Source organism: Festucalex cinctus, chromosome 1 (assembly GCF_051991245.1).
Source record: "Festucalex cinctus isolate MCC-2025b chromosome 1, RoL_Fcin_1.0, whole genome shotgun sequence".
NCBI classification, from domain to species: Eukaryota; Metazoa; Chordata; class Actinopteri; order Syngnathiformes; family Syngnathidae; genus Festucalex; species Festucalex cinctus.
Genome location: NC_135411.1, coordinates 12,681,200 through 12,702,924, shown reverse-complemented (window position 1 = coordinate 12,702,924; position 21,725 = coordinate 12,681,200). Strand labels below are relative to the sequence as shown.

At 38.3% G+C, this 21,725-nt stretch overlaps 1 long non-coding RNA gene across 1 annotated transcript in view; it reads left to right on the top strand.

Annotated features, from left to right (window-relative positions):
* Positions 1 to 21,405, top strand: part of LOC144016385 (uncharacterized) — a 50,983-nt gene extending 29,578 nt beyond the window's left edge. The window contains exons 2-5 of the long non-coding RNA XR_013282898.1: positions 7,861 to 8,022; positions 10,095 to 10,139; positions 16,566 to 16,651; positions 20,513 to 21,405. This is a non-coding gene — a long non-coding RNA (uncharacterized LOC144016385). The remainder of the gene's footprint in view (positions 1 to 7,860; positions 8,023 to 10,094; positions 10,140 to 16,565; positions 16,652 to 20,512) is intronic.
* Positions 21,406 to 21,725: the final 320 nt, after the last annotated feature.

The following is a 21,725-nucleotide window of genomic DNA, read 5'->3' as shown; positions in this document are numbered from 1 at the left end:
GCATTGTTTAAAGCACTAAACTAATAAAAACTAACAGAACCACCCTGGAAACTAATAAAAATTAACTAAAATGAAAAATTCCAAAACTACAATAACACGACTGCCATATTACAAATAAATTGGTTTATGTACTGTAACACTTTTCTAAATATGCAAAAGCACAAATAAATTACTTGTACAATTTTTAGGACTAAACACAATTTCTCTTCATTTCTCTTGCGTCCTTTGGATTTTCTGCATGCGGCCCTCAAATGAAAAAGTTTGGACACCCCTGAACTACGAAGTGTTGCATGTAGGTGATTAGATGCTGCACTACAAAACACATTTGGTGAACACTGAATCGGGCTTCATCTGGGGAAACACCGAAAGTGGAGTTGAGTGTGTATTTGACACGTTGACATTCCTCATATACATCTTCCTCCCACTAAACCTGTGCAGAGTGTGTTGACTCTATTAACAGGCCCGTGCTGAAATGTTACACCCGGACTGCAAATACGTAACATGGACCTCCTTCTTTCATCCCTCGTTTCCTTCTCTTCCTCCCATTCAGGGAAAACAGCATGTAGCCTCGGTGGTGCTTGATGTTCGGATTACAGTGAATTGATACAAATCTGTTGATATTTCTTAGCTGTTTTGAATGTAACGTGTCACATGATCTCCTACTAAATTCTTAACATGACTGAGCAATACCGTATTTTCCGCACTATAAGGCGCACCGCATTATAAGTAGGGATGTCACGATAAGGGCAATATCGTGATATTGTGATATTAAAACTGCCACAATATCGTCGTCGTCATGTTCACAATATTTAAAAGGAACACATATGTTAAAAAAAGTCTGGCTGATTTCCATTTGTGCAGTTCTAGCACCCTCTAGTGGCTAGTTTAGTAGTACAATTTAGTTTTCATTCGGGATGTTTTGGCCTTCTATGTTTAAAATTATGCTAATTGTCAGATGCAGGGGAACCTAATTTGCTTGTGAAGCGATCAATGTGTGCTTACATTACCAATTAAGTGCCTCAATATTGTTATTAGCGATTGTAGGTGGTTTATATGCATTGCTGTTATGTACAAAAGCACAATATTGTGCTTTTTTTTTTTAAATATCGCCAATGCCCCCCACAATATCGTGATAATTATCGTATCGTGACCTTCATATCGTGATAATATCGTATCCTGATGTTTGGATATCGTTACATCCCTAATTATAAGGAGCACCTTCAATGAATGACATATTTTAAAACTTTTTCCATATAAAGTCGCTAGAGTAGAGGCTGGGGTTACGTTATGCATCCATTAGATGGTGCTGCGCTAAAGGGAATGTCAACAAAACAGTCAGATAGGTCAGTCAAACTTTATTAATAGATTACAAACCAGCTTTCTGACAACTCCATTCACTCCCAAAATGAATAAACAGCTGTTTTATTATTTTCTCTGAGGTAAAGTATTAGTATTAGCTAGCGATCCAAGATGGCGGGATCTTCTGCGCATGCGCGTCACCGATCGTGCAGGGTCACCAATAGTGTCTTGACAGTGAGACCTGTTGCGGCTCAGTATTGATCCACATATAAGGCACACTGGATTATGAAAGTATCTTTATTGACAGACTCAAGTCCATTAAGAACAAACAAATAACACAACAACATACAAAAAACACACTTATATAAAAACACACATGAAAAATAGTCCTTTGTTCAAACAACATACAGTTCATGTATCCAGTATTTCCAGAACAACGAAGTGTATCTAGAATCACTTAAAAAAGGATCATTTATCGATTTTCTAATTCCGTTATGTTGTTGTCTATTAATTCGACACGTAAATTTACATATAAAATTCCTTAACAGTGCATGAAATGTTGGAACATTTGAGGCAACAAACAATAAACTTGCACTCTCCCACCTAGGGTATTTTAACAGAATTCTTAAAGCATCATTATATGCAACCTTGATCTTATTCATTATTCCTTTTCTATAGTTGCGCCATAGATGTGGGGAATGTAATGGAGTACAGTAGGCTTTAAAGAGTTCAATTTTAACATCATCAGAACAGTAACTAAATTTGCGCGCAAGCATATTTGCTTGGGCATATAACTTTCTGCACTGTCTCAGTACATCATCATCATCACTTAAATCATCCCTCAACACATGGCCCAAATATTTTACCTTTGTTACAACTTTAAGTTCTTGTTTGGACAAATAGAAAGATGGAAATATCAGCTTTTGATCCGCCTTAGATTTAATCATCATTACCACAGTTTTAATAGGGTTATATTGGATGTCATATTGCACCCCATACTCAGCACATACTTTAAGTAGTTGCTGTAAACCAGCACTATAAGGTGTCATTACTACCAAGTCATCAGCATACATTAAATGATTAATGAGCCTATCTCCAACCATACATCCAGTCTTGCATTCATGTAGTTTCTTTGACAGTTCATCCATATACAAATTAAACAGAATTGGTGACAATATCCCCCCCTGTCTTACCCCATTTGGAACTGGAAAACATGTTGAGACAGTTGTCCCCCATCTGACTTGCATAGTTTGTTTTGTATACCAGTAATACATAATACGTAGTAAGTATGAAGGAACCCCTCGCTCTTGCAGTTTAATAAAAAGTTTGCCATGGTTGATGCGATCAAAAGCCTTACCCCGGGTTTTCACCGGATGCGGTTGCGGTGCGGTGCGTCTTGACTGCGTGCTCCGGACGGGTCAATTTTTTTGTCAATCCACACCGGCTCCGCACAGCTGCGGTCCGGCAGCTCCGTCGCCGCCCACTTCCCAACGTGTCTCGCGGGACCGCGCGCGCGCGATCATGTGGCATTTCACAACGAGAGGTGGACTTCTTTTGATTTAACCTTTTCTTCTTCTTCTGCTATGAGATTCCATGCAGCATCCTTTTTTTTGGTTGTCCTTGTAAAGTATATTAATAACGAGAGTCGGGTCAGTGCGGGTCCACTCTTTATTTCTGTCTTCCGCGTCCGGCTGCCGCTCAGTACGGCAAGCGAGACGGGCACAACAAGCAATCGCGAACATCAAACTCACAATACATTACAGTCCTTATAAAAAGGATGTGCCGTGTCATATATTATTTTGTGGTTTTCCACCTCCAATATAAACCTCTCCTCGTCCATGTTCGCTGGTGTCTAAACCGTGAATGAGCACATGGCCAGGCGACGCCCACGTCACGTTTTGCTGAAAAACTTGCGAAATAGGAGCTGGCGAGTGTTTTATTCTGAAAAGTAACCGGAAATTTATTTTGAAACTGCCTCGGTCTTCCTGTCCAGCTCGATGTGTTTTGTGCTAGCTTGCCATTTGCCGGAGGCCTACCGCTGCGGCGTCCGGCAAAAATAGAAAATAGGTCTATCCTTGCGGAAGGCTTGCGGCATGCCGCAGGCCTTCCGCAGTCGACACGCAACGCACCCGCAAGCGGTGTAAACTGCACCATTCGAATGAATGGAATCTAATTGCTTGCGTCGCCGGACCGCACCGCAACCGCACCGCAACCGCACCGCAACCGCATCCGGTGAAAACCCGGGGTTAGATGCATCTAAAAAGCACAAAAATACAGTGGAGTTATGTCTATTATACTTGGACACCACCTCTTTTAATGTGTAAACACACAAATCTGGGCTATGTCCATTTTTAAAACCAAATTGATTGTCACAACTCATTATGTATCCCTGAAGTCTGTCTAATAAAATTCGCTCTAAAACTTTAGATAATACACTTGCAAGAGCTATTGGTCTATAATTATCTGAACTTGATACTTTACATGTTTTATCTTTAATTACTGGCACCAGGATTACGGACAGCATAGAGTCAGGCAATATTCCATGTGATAGGAAGCCAGAAAAACACATAGAGAGCAACACCGATACTCTTTTACTAGCATACTTCATTATGGATTCACTGGATTATAAAGCGCATGGTCAGCTTTTGAAAAAATTGAAGGCTTTTAGGTGCGCCTTATAAGTGCGGAAAATACGGTACATGGCAGCATGTTTGCCAACTTAAGTGTTGGGATTTTTTGGCATTTAACGTGATAAAAAGGTGCTGAGAGAAGTGACACTGTCATGACCTTGCTTGACTTTGCCATTTTGACTTGTTAGCAACAGTTTGGATCACGAGCTAATGTAATTCACGCTAAGGCAGCAATTATGGAAAGGATTGTTTTGTTTATCATTGAAATCACCATTAACTCATTGACTCGCCGCCATTTTCACTGAAGCGCCCCCTTTCATACCGGCTGTTTTACTAGATTTTGACTGATTTTACAAGGCCCACAGTATATTGTGTACTATTGCTATAAAACATGGAATCTACCAACAGAAAGATTAAAGTCTCTTCTTTCATCTGGGGGAAAAAAAATGTATTTGTATCTGTTTCCGTTTTGCAGCAGTTAGCATTAGAATATAGCCAAGTTTCATCATTTATTCACAAATTTGTGCAAAACACTGGGGAAAAGAGCTTGTTGCAACATGGCCCTGGGTGATCTCTTATACTCTGCTGTCACCTGCTGGCCGTTTTTTGTAATAGCTACCATTGCTTTAAGCCACCTCTTCAAGTCAGAGGGTGCATCAAAGCCTTCTGTATGTGCTAGCATAAAAAAACAAAAACCGTATAAATGTTTTTGGGACCATGGCAATATTTTCGAACATTTTTAGATGTTTTTTGGGGAGCAAATGAGTTAATAAGTACAATTTTTTAATTCAATTTAAAAATATATATTTCATTCTTTACAAAAATCATTAAAATGGACAGAAAGAAGTGAAACTTATATCTGCCCCTGATAAAAAAATAAATAGATAATAATAATAATAATAATAATAATAATAATAATAATAATAATAATAATTCAACTGACAAAATTCAACTTTAAATATAACTTGAAAAAAATTGTAACCGAGTAAAATAGTAATTTATTAATAGCAATCAAAACAATAGTTAAAAATGGATACCTGCTGTGTGCACGTTTGCCTCTAGGGGCAGTGTGTTGCCGTGCATGCATGGAGATACAAAGTTGTATTGAGATAAAAATAGTAGAAGAACGTAATGAGTGAATTTTATTATTTTACAAATTCTTTTTAACAGATCAAAGAGAATGTATACCTTTGAATTAAGGTTCTATATGCGCTACTCCAGTGTTTTTGTGGGAATATTTGTTATGTGAAGTAATATCTCAAATTGCACTTTTTAATGGCCACTCAGATGAAAACCATACACAAGGTGAACTTTGTAACTTCTACTGTAGCAACCTTGGCTAAAGTTAGCTCATCCAAAATATATAAATATTTTACTCTCTCAGTCAAGCTGTAATACTTCAACATATTATCTTACTATTTTCTGACTGTGGCATGGCTTTGGCGCCATCTTGGATTAGATAGAAATTGACCAAGAGCACAATAACGGTGAATAGCTTAAAAAATGGAATTAAGTGACTGTGAATAGTGAACTGCAAACTGTACAGCACTGCGTTTCATACTTTTTTTTTTTTTTTTCCATCTTGAGCTTGTATGCAATATTGTAAGAAGTTGATCTCGCTTTAGTGAGGTACCTCTCGTTTTGTTTTCCTCAAGGATCTTCTTGTAGGTGTTGAAGGAATGTGTCATCACGGGGATGAAAGTGTTTGGAGAGTTAATGGGGGGAGGTTTCAGAATAGATAGTATCGCCGTGAGGGCGTGTGCGTGTGCGAGCGAGTGTGTATTCAGGTTTATGTGTGAACGTGTTGCCCCGAAGTTTACCTTTGGGCTCACCTCAAAGTCTTCGTCCACTCGTCTTTCTTCTGCTCTCGTTCCTCCTCCCTAAGTAAGTCACTGAGGTATTTCCACAGCAGTGTGTCAGTGTTAATATTTACTCTCATCTCACGGTCGCACAAAGAAGCGTCTCCTCCACGGCGCACTCGGCCCTGTTTACGAGCCTGAAAGTCAGGAGGTGTCATTTTATGAAGCTACATGATTGCCACGTGGCACTGCTACACGTCTGCCTAATGCAGGATTGGGCAAAATGTTGCACTCAAGGGTTACTTTTGACTTTTAAAATGGACAAAAAAAATCATTTGTGGTCATTGATCGTCCTCATATATTCTCGTATTATGTCAACTCGAGACGCTTCTTCCTGCATGCAGGTTGACCCCTCTTCTCCCAGAATGAGACAAAAGGTGACATGGTGATGGGAGATAATAGCATGTTGACAACTTGGTGACACCAAGCCAAAATATATAACGTATCCTCTGGTGGGCGCAAAGATGAATTTAGCTCATCTGAGTGACCCGTTTGACTACCAGTCGTAGCAGAGAAATGTGTTTGATGGACAGATGATTACGATGGCTGCCTTAAAAGCGTTTAACCATGGCAATGAGTCGAAGCGTAAAGGGTCAGGCAAATAGTGAATCTGTTTAGTGTAAGGTGCTTTCAGGAGAATTCGGCTTTTAGCCTTTGACATGATATGGGTGGAATCACACAATATAGACACAATATGCAGCAAAATTCTAATTTGTGGTCTCCAAATATCAAATTGTGCCATTAATTAATTTGCTTCTTTTTGGCCACAACATATGTTGAACGTGCTCACCAAATACTAAATTGTGACCATTAAATAGTTATAAGAGACTCACAAATACTGTACAAATTTGCAGCCATGAAATAGATATGATACTACACGGAATACTAATTTGTGATCACAATATACATATGTGTGCACACAAAGTATGTATAAAGTACGTACGAAATACTGAATTGCAAATACTAAATTCACAATATATATATTAGGGCTGGGAATCTTTGACTGTCTCACCATTCGATTTGATTACGATTTTTGGTCTATGATTCAATTTAGAATCAATTTTCGATTCTTGATTCAAACGATTTTCGATTCAAAATTATTGGATTGACAAATGATTTCTGCTTCAATTTACAGATATGCACAACATTGTCATAATCTAATCCAGTCTGCTTTGCAAGACAAAATGACAAATAGAGACATTAAAGTGTCTTTTATTTTTTTGTTTAAACATTTATTAATTTTGTATTGTAAGTGACTTTTTCCACAAAAACAGCATGTGGGCTACAACTGCCTTTTCCTCTTCTTCTTCACATCGATATTTTTTTTTTTGGCACACCCCTAATATATATATATATATATATATATATATACAAAATACATATAACGTGCACACAAAATACTAATTTGTGGTCACAAATATGCATAATGTCAATTAAGTACTCTTAAAATAATTTGTGCCCACAAAATAGTTATGCAGGTTGTCCATAAAGTCTCTTTATAATCAAAACAGTTTATTAGAAAGGCAGTTGTTGAAATATTTTAACTAGATTTATTTTATTTTAATGAGCGTCTCAAATATTTTTTTAACTTACACATATGGAGCTCACCTTTGCTAAAACCTCCAATATGCAAAGGAGTTTCTTTGAAAAATTTATTCTGTTGTCATCAAAAGCCTGCAATGAAAGAATTTTCAGTGTCTTTGTAGCTCATCCCTATCCAAAAATAAAAATTCAATCATCAGTTTCTAGAAAAGGTGCGCTTGATTTGCTGACCCAACTGTCCAGTCCGGTGCCACAGCTACTTTGTGGCCACAAATTAGTATTTCGTACACACATTATATTGATATTGTGGCCACATTTTACTCCCCCCACCTCTAATCACATCTAGAGCTGTGACCAAATATACCATGCTGAACATAAAAAAATAAAAATTAAAAGTCCAGACAACACACCATAAAGCCAACCATGACACATTTTCGGACAAATCTAATCCTGCTGGTGTCTTGTGTTTGTGAACCAGTACGTGTCTCAGTTTTGTGAGGTCACAATGTTTTGTTATGTTTTCAATGCAGCGTCTCCATGGAGCTGACGTGTCCCAGTCAAACCTCTGGGGCAGCGGGTCGTGAACTCGGGGTAAAGTTCAAGCTGCTGCCTCACAGCAGGAGGATCCCGCTTCGTGTGTTAAGCAGATCAGCTGTGGCTCAACCACGGTGCTGAAAAAGGAGCGTATGAAGGTAGAAATGCCCCTCCGAGTGGTAATTATCAGTGGCAGCCATGTATCAAAAAACATTTTCATTTTCATGATCATCTTTTGCACACCTAATGGAATGGATCGGCCAAACTCACAAACTGGCCACCAGTAGGCGTGTGCTCAAAAAATCGATACGGCAATATATCGTTGCGGGCCTCATTACAATACACGTATCGATACGCAGGCGTCAGAATCGATATTGCTCGTTAACTTTAAATAGGCAGTTAACGTTTGCCTTTGCAGCTTGCATTGTATCTAAAAAATAAAAACCAGCAGCGTCTTTGAAGTTAATTGCCTTCAATTAATGCAAAAATAGCTCACCAGTGATTGGACACTGTGTCTTGCTAAGATAAATGAAAGCAAGGAAGAATATCATTTATATACTTATAAACCTAACGGCACATTTCTTAATGTACCAATTTTCATATATTTTGTTTAAAAACGAAATAGAATGTGTTACATAAAAAATGCTGTTTTTATTTCCCCAAATATTTCAAATAAGCACATTTTAGAGCTGTAATTTTAATACTTTGAAATTTTTGCTCATATCGGCTCATGCCTATTAACTCATTTACTCCCAAAAACGTATAAATACGTTCTATTTTAAATATTGCCATGCCCCCAAAGATGTATTTATAAGTTTTGGCTTTGATGCAGCCTCTGAACTTCTGAACTGAAGAGAATGCTTGAAGCAATGGTAGTTATTACAAAAACGGCCAGTAGATGGCAGCAGAGTATAAGAGACCAAAAAGCTCTTTTCCCCGTAGTTTTAAACAAATTTGTAAATAATGATGAAACGTAACCATATTTTAATGCTAATTGATGCAAAATGGAAAAAGATAGAAATATACTTTTTTTTCCTGATGAAAGTAGAGGCTCTAAACTTTCTTTTGGTAGATTCCATGTTTTTATAGCAATAGGACACAATATTCTATGGGTCTTGCAAAATCAGTCAAAATCCAGTAAAATAGCGAAACTGTCCCGGGAGTGAATGAGTTAATAAATGTTCCCGGTGTGTCTGTGAAAACTGCTCCTTGCTCTGCAGTGCGTGCACATTTAGACCAGGTGGTAAACCAGAAGAGCTGCTAACAAAAATACTTTTGTCATCCAGCATAACAAACATATCCTTTAGGTATACATATGACAGTTATTATAAAATGCAAGAAAATTAATGTAATATATCAGGATACGTATCGCCTCGAAGATCAAGTATTGGGATACGTATGTATCGCGATACGTAGCGTATCGTGACCCCAGTATCGTGATACGTATCGTATGGTGAGGTTTGCGGCAATACCCAGCCCAAGCCACCAGGCCCTTGAAGTCTTAGTGCTGTCAAACGATTAACATTTTTTTAATGAATTAATTGCACAATTTTCCATAATTAATCACATTTTTCTACTTGAGCAGGTAATTTTGTTCTGAGGTGATATGCCAAAAGTGTACAAATATACTCTTTGAATTTGGCTTTGCAACATAACTGCCCTTCTAATTGTATTTTCTACATTCTTTGTTTTCTTTGCAATCTCAGTGGAGAGACCAAACTTTTAATTGGCCACTGGCAAGTTTGACACTCAATACAACGACCACCTTCATTAAATCCCGATTTGGTTTCACCATTACGGCAGAAACAAAAACAACAACAAAAAAAACTAATCAGGTGACTGACTGCTGATTAAGAACAAGGATGATTTAGTTAAGCAGAAAATCCAATGGCAAGGTCCCTCAGCCAGTGATCAGCTCAGAAAACACCTTATCCACTCCATCCTATAGGACAGGAAAAAAAAAAAAAAAAAAACTGGCTCCTTTTTTTCTTTATCCCCAAAGCAGGATAACAGCCGGCGTTAGGGGAATATCCACGCCTGCCAATTGCAATAATGGCCCCCTAATTCCAAATTAATTCAGTCTAAATGAACTGTCAGAGAGAGATTGATTTGTTGGCGCTGCTGTCTTGATGAGTGCTGTCATGTGATTCGACACCAAACGGGCCTGCGTCGCTCTGCCCCAGGCAACTTTCTCTCTCTTTTTTTTTTTTTTTGCCGTCTCCTCTTTTAGCCGACTGGACCTGAGCGCCGTCAAGTGCTGGTACCGGCGTGACAGGTAAGGCCGCTGAGGAGGTGAGACCGAACATCACGGGGGTGCTTTTTTTTTTGTAGAAAATTGACGGGCTGCTGCGGCGCTTCGGGGGAGGTTTGCGAAAGTGTGTCGGTGGTGTGGCTGACTGGGGACTTGTGCAGTGAAGGCAAATCTCATTTTTTTGTCTTTTCTTTAGTTATGTGCAATAGGGGCTTTGTTGATACAGTGAGGCCCAGTTTAGCGCGGCGGAATATACTATATACACGCCGACAATAGGTAAAAAATCAGCAATATAAATGAACCATATGACAAAATATTTTTTAATACGCTTTCACATACCTTAAACAAATTCAACTTATGAAAACACAGGCAGTTGACAGACTTCAGAACACACAAAATTATTAACTTTAATCACCTCTTTTTTTTTTTTTTTTTTTAATTGATTGTACATTCCCCAAAATCTGATTCAAACTGATTACACACAAACTTGGATAAACCTTGTCAGTTATTATTTAAATTAGGGATGTCAAGCTATTAAAATGTTTAAATATAATTAATTGCATACCTTTAATAATTAACGCATAATTAATCAAATTTTATATCTGTTCTAAATGTACAATAAAATATTTTTTTCGCACTCAACAAAAAAGTTAAAACTAAAAAATTAAACTTATAGAAATATGGCTGCATCTTTTTGTCATCGATACAGTGATGTCATAATAATTCCTAAAATTTAGTTAAAATTAAAAAGATGTACTGTACTGTAAAAAACGAGTGTGATATTGATTTGGGTTAGGTTATTTTTCTGCCACTAGATGACATAATTGTATTTGTAAGACGGTGACAACATGCATTTTTTCTTTTTATATTAAAAAGAGCTATCCAATCTTTAACATGAAGTAACTTGTGTAATTTCGCACATTTTTTAAAATTGTAAAATACAACTTGACCACAGTATACATATATATGCGTTATTATTAAATTTATTACAGCTACATTTTGACGTGGACGTGTCTGCTGCGTTGCAAATGGAATTCCCCCAGTACAGACTTTCCAAGTAACGGGCGGTCATTTATCGCGCGTTAAAATAATTAGTGGTGTTAAAGGAACTTAAAATTAACTCAAAATTAACGCACTAATTTTGACACCCCTAATTTGAATAATTTATTAAATACTGACATTTATATAGAATTACCTGGCCATTCTACTCATTTCAAATGTCTTTTGTTTACAAAATTTAAAAAAAATGTAAAAAGTCCAGATTATTATAAAGCAATTTAAAAAAATTAAAAGTCAAAATAATTACTCTCCCTGTTAATGACTTACTTTTATTATGAAGTAATTCAATTACTAACTCAGTTACTTTTTTGAGCAAGTAATGAGTAACTAATTACTATTATAAAGTAACGTTCCCAACAATGAAATTTCTCAACACGGGTCCAGTGCTAGCTTAGTATTGCTAGCACTGCTATTTCCTTGAATATAAATGTGTTTGTTATGACTATTATCACCACTTTGCACATTCATATGCTATTCTATTTGAGAATCACATTTGTACATGTCAGTGAGGAGCGTGGTTTTGGCCAGAGACTCAATTTTGGATTAGTGAAGTGAGGCTACATTCAAATATTGCTAGCAGTTTTAACACAATCTCCCCTTTTAATGCCTTATAAAAAGTTTGTTCATTAAATATTAAAGTTTCCTAATGACGAAAACACTGATTCATTGTTATTTATATTAAATCATTTACTCCCAAATACGTATAAATACATTCTATTTTAAATATTACCGTGCTCCCAAAGATATATTTATAAGGTTTTTTGTTTTGGTTTTTTTTTTTGGGGGGGGGGGGGTTATGCTAGAGCTTTGATGCAGCCTCTGAACTGAAGAGAATGCTTGAAGCAATGGTAGTTATTACAAAATCGGTCAGCAAGTGGGAGCAGAGTATAAGAGATCAACCTGGGCCATGTTGTAAAAACCTCTTTTCCCCACCGTTTTAAACAGATTTGTGAATAATGATGAAACTATATACTAGAGCTAATTGCTGCAAAACGGAAACCGACAGAAATATATATTTTTTTTCCTGATGAAAGAAGAGACTCTAATCTTTCTTTTGGTAGGTTCCATCCATCCATCCATCCATTTTCTTGACCGCTTATTCCTCACAAGGGTCACGGGGGTTGCTGGCGCCTATCTCAGCTGGCTCTGGGCAGTAGGCGGGGGACACCCTGGACTGGTTGCCAACCAATCGCAGGGCACACAGAGACGAACAACCATCCACACTCACAAGCACACCTAGGGACAATTCGGAGCGCCCAATTAACCTGCCATGCATGTCTTTGGAGTGTGGGAGGAGACCGGAGTACCCGGAGAAGACCCACGCGGGCACGGGGAGAACATGCAAACTCCACCCAGGAAGGTCCGAGCCTGGACTCGAACCGGAGACCTCAGAACTGGGAAGCGGACGTGCTAACCACTCGATGGTAGGTTCCATATTTTTTTTATTTTATAGCAATAGAACACAATATTCTGTGGGCCTTGCAAAATCAGTAAAACAGCCGGAAGCGAATGGGGGTTAGTGAAAATGGCTTCTGGGAGTGAATGAGTTAATTATGGTCTGATTTTACTGGTCATCAAGTTAGGCTGTATGCGGCCCCTGAACTACAATGAGTTTGACACCCCTGGTAGAGTTTGAAGACATGCTTATTAGTAGGCTCTTGCCGAACTTAATTAGCTGTGGAAACGAGGCCAGGGGCACTCGCGTTCCTGCCCCCAGAGGACTTTGCTATCCCAGCTGATTCCTGTGCTCGGCTAATTATTTCCCAATAACCTTACTTACTGGCCATGCCGCCTCCTCTGGGCCTGAGCCTAACAAGCGTCACCCTGCCAGCGGAGCGGCTGTTCTGCTTGGAAGTTTTTCGCCGCACGCCTGCCACCTCGGAGATGATTTCCTCGTCTTCCTCCTGCTCAGAGGAAACCGGCCGAGAGCCCCAAACACGCGCAGGCGACGGGGCGGCGGCGTTCCGAGGGCGCCGCTGTTTGATGTCGGAAATTAAATTCCTTCAAATTCGCCATTAAAGCCATTACTTAAAGTATTGGACACACTGCCGAGTAACCCGGCAGCTTTGCGTCTGCAGTCATTAACTTTGCCCTCGCTTTGCAAACTAGTTAACCTTATTACCCCCAGCCATCTATTTTGACTGTTTATTTACTTTCTTATTGAAATACTTTCAACCTCACACTCCTCACATGCTGCACATATGAATAAATATGGCCGCACAGAAAAAGCTGTTTATCATGCAAAGTGGCAACATCAGAGGCTATAAGAGGCCGAGCTATTACACTCAAATATATTCGACATTTCTGAGTGAACTTGTGATCCTTTGACATACTTGCAGAAGAAATCGAAATATCGGTAAGGGATGATTGTTGATTAATCGTGGCTAGAAGTAATTGAGGCAAAATGGAGTGAAGTACCCGGCTGCAACCAGCAGAGGCGCTGTTGATCCAGTCGCAAATGATTTGCTTTCTAAGGCTGGATTAAACATCAGGTCCAATGCCTTTATGGACTTTTAATTTTTTTTTTTTAATTAATGAAAATCAGACGTTGCTTTTGTATTGTGGTTCAAAAGAATTATTAAAAAAAAAATAAACCAATTGAAAGACAAAAAATATATATTATGGTTCCCCAAATAAATTAATAAATAAATTGATAATAATAATAATAATAATAATAATAATAATAATAATAATAATAATAATAATTCAATAACAAAAAAATATTTCATTCTTTAAAAAAAAAAAAGAAATTAAAGGGGACAGAAAGAAAGAAGTAAAACTTGTGGTATAAAATAAACTAAAAAAAAAACTAATAATAATAATGAAATAAATAAATAATAATTGATATGTATGTATTTCTGTTTTTATTCTTTATTGGTCTGTGTGTGTTTGGACTTCGAGTCTGTAATAAAGCTTCATCATCAATAATAATAATAATAATAATAATAATAATAATCAACACAAAATAAACGGCAATAAGCGGTCAAGTTGCTGTTTTGGTAACAAATAATAATAATTTAATAATAATTTGAGGTGTGCCTTCTATTTCAAGGTGTATTCAAGGATCTTTTGTCTCTCCGTCTTCTGGGTGGATCATCTTAACAATTGGTTCTCGATCCCGTCAATCAATCTGCCGTAACGACCTCCTTGCATGCTCGTTCTTAGCTGACCATGCGCACCCGCCCCCGGCCCCACCCCCGCGGACAAGCAGGAGAGCTGGTAGGATGTCTTGCCATGAGCATTTTTTAAAAAGTGACAAACGGACGTTTGGCTTCTACTTTTTGAGAAGATCCTTGAATACACTTTTAACATCATTAACATCACAGGTGTCTGTCAGTTTATAAGCAGTCAGTCGGCCTATTTACAGAGTGGCAAGTAGTTATTGTGCTGTTTGGTGTCATGGTATGTAAACATACTAAACATGGACCAGATGAAGCGAAGGAGAGAGTTGTCTCAAGAGATTACAAAGAAAACTACAGTCATGCACGTTAGAGCAAGACCATCAACCAAGCAACTTGATGTTCTGTAACCGCAGTTACTTAGAAATTTAAGATCCACGGGACTCTAGCCAACCTTCCTGGACGTGGCCACAGGAGGAAAATTGATGACTAATTGCAGAGATGGACAAAACGATTGGCAACAAAAGAGCCCAGAACAACCTCCAAACAAATTCAACTCCAATCCAGTCCAGATAATATATCAAGACTCGACTAAAAAGTGAAAGAAAATGTTTTCTTACTGAGGTATGCCCTCTTTCAATTACGTGTTTGTTTCTTCACAGTCTGTTTTTCTCATTCGGCCATATTGCATTAATCCCCCCCCATTAAAGCTGTGCCGTTACAATCCCCACTAAGCACACAGCCTGAGGCCACCGCACTCGCACCCCACACGCTCGAATAGGCGGGCCACACTAAAACATGTTTTCTTCTTCATTGACACTGATCATAATAACAGATTAAATGTGAACTTTCTTCATAATAAGTGAAGGATGCGTGACACCAATCTTTTCTAAGTGTGTTGTTTTGCGCCTGCAGACGGCTTTACCGGATTCCATCTGACACCATCTGAAGAGATGTTTGTCACATAATAACTTGACATGAGACGCTACTACTCTTTAAAAATATTTTCCTCAGATTACCAACCAACTAAGTTGAAAGTGAAATAATACCTTGATCTTAAGAGAATAATTCGTTTTGCAACATGTTCACACAAGTACCGTATTATTCAATTTTGGATGTGGACTATTGACTGGAAGAGGTTCACTAGCGCTCTTAAAAATGCGACAAAACTTGACACACAATATATTAGTTTGTAAAATATTGTATTTCCCACGCCCCTAGCAAACACACAAAAAATAAAAACTGGAAATGATCACCTTTAGAATGAATGGAGAAAGATTGCATTTGTTCAAAAAAATATTTAAATGCTGCTTCATGTTAGGCTATGCTATGCTTTGTTATGTTATGCTATGTTATGCTAACATAGCATAACATCCTAGCATATGTTACATCTCATGACATATACTACATAACATAACATATGCTATGCTATGCTATGCTACGCTATGCTATGCTATGCTATGCTATGCCATGCCATGCTATGCTATGCTGTGTTGGAAAGCTAGTATTTCTGCCAAGGCAACAACATTAACTGAAATGTCATTATTTATTCGACAATTTTTTATTAATTTATTCCAAAATTTCCCTTCATTTCATAGCGTTTCTCTTGGCTGCATTGCTTCCAGTTTGTGTACTTGGGTGTAAGATATTTTTTTTTGTCCAATCAGATTTCTACGGAGCCCCAAAGGTGACATGGTAGAAAAACAAAAAAAAACGAAAAAAAAAAACGAAAAAAAAAAAACGAAAAAAAAAAAAACTTTGCGTTCGCAAAGATTGCGAGGGAACTCAAAGACTGAGTGAGAGAACGCAAAGTTGTTTTGCGAGGGAACACAAAGTTGTTGTTTTTTTCGCCTACCATGTCACCTTAGCTGCGCCGTAAACACTTCCGGGTCATCTTCCATGTGAACAAAAGCGACGAGGATGGAACGTTTGTAAACATGAAACAAAACAGTGGGAAAGCTTTCCCAAAGCGATTAGGATGGAGCATGTATTTTTCCACTGCTTTATTTACACGTCGCTTTTGGTCACATGGAAGATGACCCGGAAGTGTTTACGGCGCAGCTAAGGTGACATGGTAGGCGAAAAAAACAACTTTGCAAGTGAACGCAAAGTTTTTTTGCGAGGGCACGCAATCTTTGTGTCACCTTCGGGGCTCCGTATATTTCAGCCTCATCTGTTGCCATGTCTTATCTAATCTGCCCAGCAGCTTCAGAATCAGTAATGAATGATAACTTTGAAGAAACCGAATTGTGACTTTGACTTCTTTTTCTAGAGCAGATGAAAAAGAAACAACTTCCGTTGTCATGCTCACAAGGATATACAAGGCGCATTAATCCTACAGGTGGGATTCTGGTTAAGGTAAGCCATTTTAATTTAGAAAAAAAAAAAGTTTCAGTATTTGTAAACTAAATTTCCCCTTTTAAAAAAAGGACGTTTCTAGACTGGTCCAATTTAGAAGGAATTAAAATAGCAAGAAAAGTGCAAAATAACGAGGTAAAACTGTAATAGATGCAATTATGGTCACAAATGAAAACCCGCAATAGGGTGAAATCACAATAACTGATCCATGAAGTAGTGAGGTAACATTGCATTGTGATTTTGTATAAGTTTTATATTTGTGACATCACAGTATTGGTATTAAGAGGTGATTGAATTTTCAAAGTCTTCACTAAAGGTAGAGGTACCAAATGCACAGCCCGCCACTGCTACTATAGCGTATGTGAGGGCCGGAAGTGCGATAAGTTTTAAGAAAACTCTTAAAAGTCCTAACAAGCAAAAAGACAGCGCAAATGAGTTAATACAGTTTATATACTGTATAAAAAAAACACTGCAGGTTGCAGAGTATACAAATAAACATCAGTCTGCTTCTACATGGACTCCCTGTCACTATTGATCCTGTCCTCCTGATAATTTAGTCCAAACAACGATGCACTCTAACCCTAACTAACGCCAACTTTGACAGCGCATGTTGTTGTCAGGTTCCTTCTTCTTCCTCCACCTCAACACTGGCTGACTTATTGCGCCGGTCCAATGTTTTCCCCTCCTCCTTGCAAGAACTTCAGCGTGTTCCGTGATCGATACCGAACGGCGCTCTCCGACTGCATACATTCTGCGCCTTGGCAGCTTAGCCTATCAATACTCTTTAAATTCTCCTTATGGCCCCAAACAAGCCGCTGCATTATTTAGCAGGCCTACAGTCAATTGCGTATTATCTACACAACATTAGCAGGTAAATGGCTTTCCGTGCGGAATCTGTCTAAGAGTAGCACTTGAGCAATGTGGCCTGTAGCATCTTTGTCACAGCCGACGGTCAATGAGGAGGCTTTAGAGCCCAAATCCAATATGGAGATCTCCTTATGTCTTTTCCGTCTATGACATGTTTGCAATTCTATCTGTCTGACGCGGGAAATGCTTGTTTGCTCGCACAAATATTTTAGATCAACTTGTGAGAGTGCCGGTACTAAAGAGGCAAGAAGTTACCTACTGCAGGTTTTTTGATGGCCATGTCAATTTCCTTTTGTCTCCATTACGAACCGGAACGATGTTTGTTCAATCCAAAGCGGCTACGTGCGCATATACGTGTGTGTAATGTACTCGAATGCAAGCGCGTCTCATTCGGTGTGGAAATATTTTCCCCCTTCTCCACTGTTGTAAAAATGTTCATTAAGGAATAAATCAAATGAGGCGTGACGGCGACGAGGCTGCGGCGCAAATTCAATTTGTATTCATAACGGCCACAAGCAAGGAGGCGATCATTCACATGAGTTGTTTTGCTCACGTTGTTTATTTAAGAGCCCTCTATTGTATGTGCACATACATACCGAACGTAGTATGCAATGCATTTTTGCACATCTTACAAATAATTATTATTTCTGAGTATTGACTAAACTTGAGACGCTGTAAAGTGAATTCAGAGATTTGTTTTACGTTTGAACATAAACACTGTAAACACAAATAAGTCTGCAGAACTCAAAAAATGTGAAGTAATCAGTTGCATTTTTTTGAGATTATTAACTTAAAAATCCAACTTTTCCATAATTTAACAGGCTGGAAGATGTGCACGGTGTATGTTCTGCATTTTCTCATTGACCTGAAATTGTAACTTTTACTTTTCAAAACACTGGAATTCATGGAGCAATATCCTTGCAAAAGTATTAGCCCCCTTGATTTTTTTATTTATTTTATTTTTATTTTTTTTTACCTTTTGCCACATTTCAGGCTTTAAACGTATACATACAGTATCAAATTTGATTTTTTTTTGTGAAGAATCAAAATCAAGTGGCACACAACCATCGGTGGCATAAAATGAATACAATATTTTTTTATTTTTTTTATTTTTTTCATTTTGTTGAACACAAATAACTGAAAAGACGTGTGAAATTATTCAACCCCTTTTCTCTCAGTGCAGCCAACTTACTTCAGAGTTCCCTGATGATTTCTGAATGAGCCAAAGTTGACCTAAATGACTGATTTAAAAAAAATAATAATAATCTAGTGTAATCTAGTCTCAGAATAAATGAACCTACTCTGTGATGAAATCAATGCATTTGGCCAGATGTCTTGGATTTTTGCGTTTCTACAGTTTTATTTTTGAAAAGAGAGGTTTTAAGAGTATAAGTATCAAATCTCACAATTTGAACAATTATTTCATTATCTTCTCCACTAAATAATTAACAGAACTCCCAAAAACAAGTACATAACCACCAGCTTAGGTTTACAAAAGTAAATGTCTATTAGTTTGTGTTATCATTTTTAAGGATACAGCAACCAAGTATGTTCAATCTGTTTACTTAAAAACATCACTCAAAACATACTACAGATTACCTCACTTTCAGTGATTTTTTTTCTCCTCAACACCTAAAAAACCCAGTTTTGGCTGGCAACCAGTTCAGGGTGTACCCCGCCTACTGCCCGAAGCCAGCTGGGATAGGCTCCAGCACCCCTGCGACCCTAGTGAGGCAAAGCGGTTAAGAAAATGGATTTATGGACACCTAAAAAACACATGAGAATAATCAAAAAGTGGAATGAGAACTACTGTAGGTCTATGTTGTAGTGGATTGATTATATCTTTAAATGGAAAAAAAATCAGGTGAAAAGTGACCTGATTTGTGTGTTCAAAAACATAACAAATATATGCATTTTTTAAAAGAAACAAAAAAACAAAGCATTTTGTGTGTAAAGTATTTGATCTCATCTGTCTTGTGTAATCTAACCAATAATGACATCAGTTTCAGACTTCATGAAAATGTATGATATAAGTAAAATACAATCATCTCTCAAGCCAATTCCTGGTAGATGCAAGAATGTGAAACAATATATAAAAACATGAAGATGACCCTTTTGGACTTATGATCGATGATGTGTTCATTAATCATTAATACCACCAGGGCCCGGTTGTTCAATTCTCGGTTATTTTAACCACTGTTTAACCCCTAGCCGCCGGTTAAATTTTTAACCCGCCGTTAACTAACCGGACGTTAAATATGCGTTGTTCAAAACATGGTTAGTCATGCCGTTTGTTTTCCGGAGTTTTCGTCACATTATTTATTTATTTTTTAATTCATCATAATTTATTTTTTTTTCTCTGTCCATTTTTTTAACTTGTCTTTAAAAAACACATTTTTATTCTTTCTCTTTTGACTCAGCATGAGACTTGGAATTTTATTACTGCTAAGAGGTAACGCGTGCTAAACTCTTCATCAGAATAATCACCAACGTCAAAGTGAAGCCCTCGATTGACTCTTTTTCTTGCGCTCAGTGGGCATCATGAAGGCAACATTAGCCACGAACACAGAGTTAACGACACTGTTAAAAAGTTAGCGGCGGTCCTTAGGTGTGTTAACTTTAACCGAAAGGTAACAGCCGGTTAAAGCTATAACTGAGTTTTGAACAACCTGGGCCCAGATGGTTAAAGAAAAAAAAAAAAGAAAAAAAAAAAGAAAAAAAAAACACCAGCTAAAAATACTTTAGAAATAAAAAAATATACAGTATATCGTTGTCCTTTCTCCAAGTCTCCCCATAAACACATGGAGCCCTTCTCTACTCAGACAGTTTGATAGTGGGCTCAAAAAAAAAAAAAAAAAACGTATTTAGAGCAGGCAGAAAGGAGAGATGGGAGATGGAAAAGAGGATGAGTTCTCGCCTGTGCTGGAGAGTCTGCCAAAATCCATTACCTAAGTGTTCTTTATCTTTCCCATATGCTTTTGTTGTCTAATCTAGCCCAGCAAATCCCGGATTCACAAAACAAACACATGGATCAGCACTGTCACTTGCTAGCCAAACAGCACAGTGTGGCGCACGCTCGCAGCGCTGCATAGCGGCCGCTGGCGGAAGTGCGCGCGGCGCTGGACGCGCGGATGGATGGAAATGCGAGAGAGGGAGAGGATGATTGGGAAGATAATCAGACAGCAGCCGGAGGAATTCAAGGAAGCGGAGACAGAGACGCTAACTCTACTTTGCGCTCGGTCGGATCCCCTGCTTTGGCCCTCGTATCCTTGATCCTCTTCAGCGTTCTCTCCCCTTCCCATGCGCTCTTCTTTTAAGGAGGATTGGAGTTGATTCCAGACAATCCACCCCAGTTCAGGAAGTGGAACGAGAGGGACTCAGGGAAATGCGGGATCACGGTCGGACTTTCGTGGGGGAAAATCGTATCACAATAGCGCTTGGACTGCTATCAGATTTAAGTGAAGGGCTTTAAAAAGCTGAGAGCTCGGACTCAGTGGTAAACTTTTAGATTGCAGGGAAGGGGGGCTGATTCCTGAATCCAGGAGGAGTGATCAGACTTCATAGCGTTGTTGTGTTGTCGCTGGCCTGCACGCATGTCGTTGCGCTTGCTTGGAACATTTCTGAACAAGCAGCAGTTTAACCAATAGGTAACAATTCTTTAAACACGAGACTACAAGCTTTTTTTTTTTTGGCACTCCAAGTTGAAGTTATTTTAGATGTACAGTAATGAAAACAGCAGAGGCCCCACAATTGAACCCTGTGGAACACCATACGTTACGTCATGCATGTGAAAATGCACATATTCATCCGACCACTTTGTTTTTTTGCTCGACATTCTATGTAACAAGGGATGACAATAATAAAGAAATCACATGACATACCATCACAACGGCCATATTGACTATAAGTGCACCAAATTCCCTGCAGCACAGCAAAATAAAAAAATAAAAAAATAAAAATATAAATAAAAAAATAAAAAAATGTTGACTGTGTGTCTTGACCTCTGCTGAACCCCTGAAGCTGTCTCACCAAACCACTGGGGTTTGATCACACCCCAGGTTAAGAACTATTGTGCTAGCTTAATGCTAACACACAAAGCAAAACACCATAGACAAGCTAACGAAGAGAATCAATGTTCCGGTGAACACAAACAGTGGAACAAAACTGGCAGAATAACAGACAATTAGGGCCTGCCCGATAAGGATTT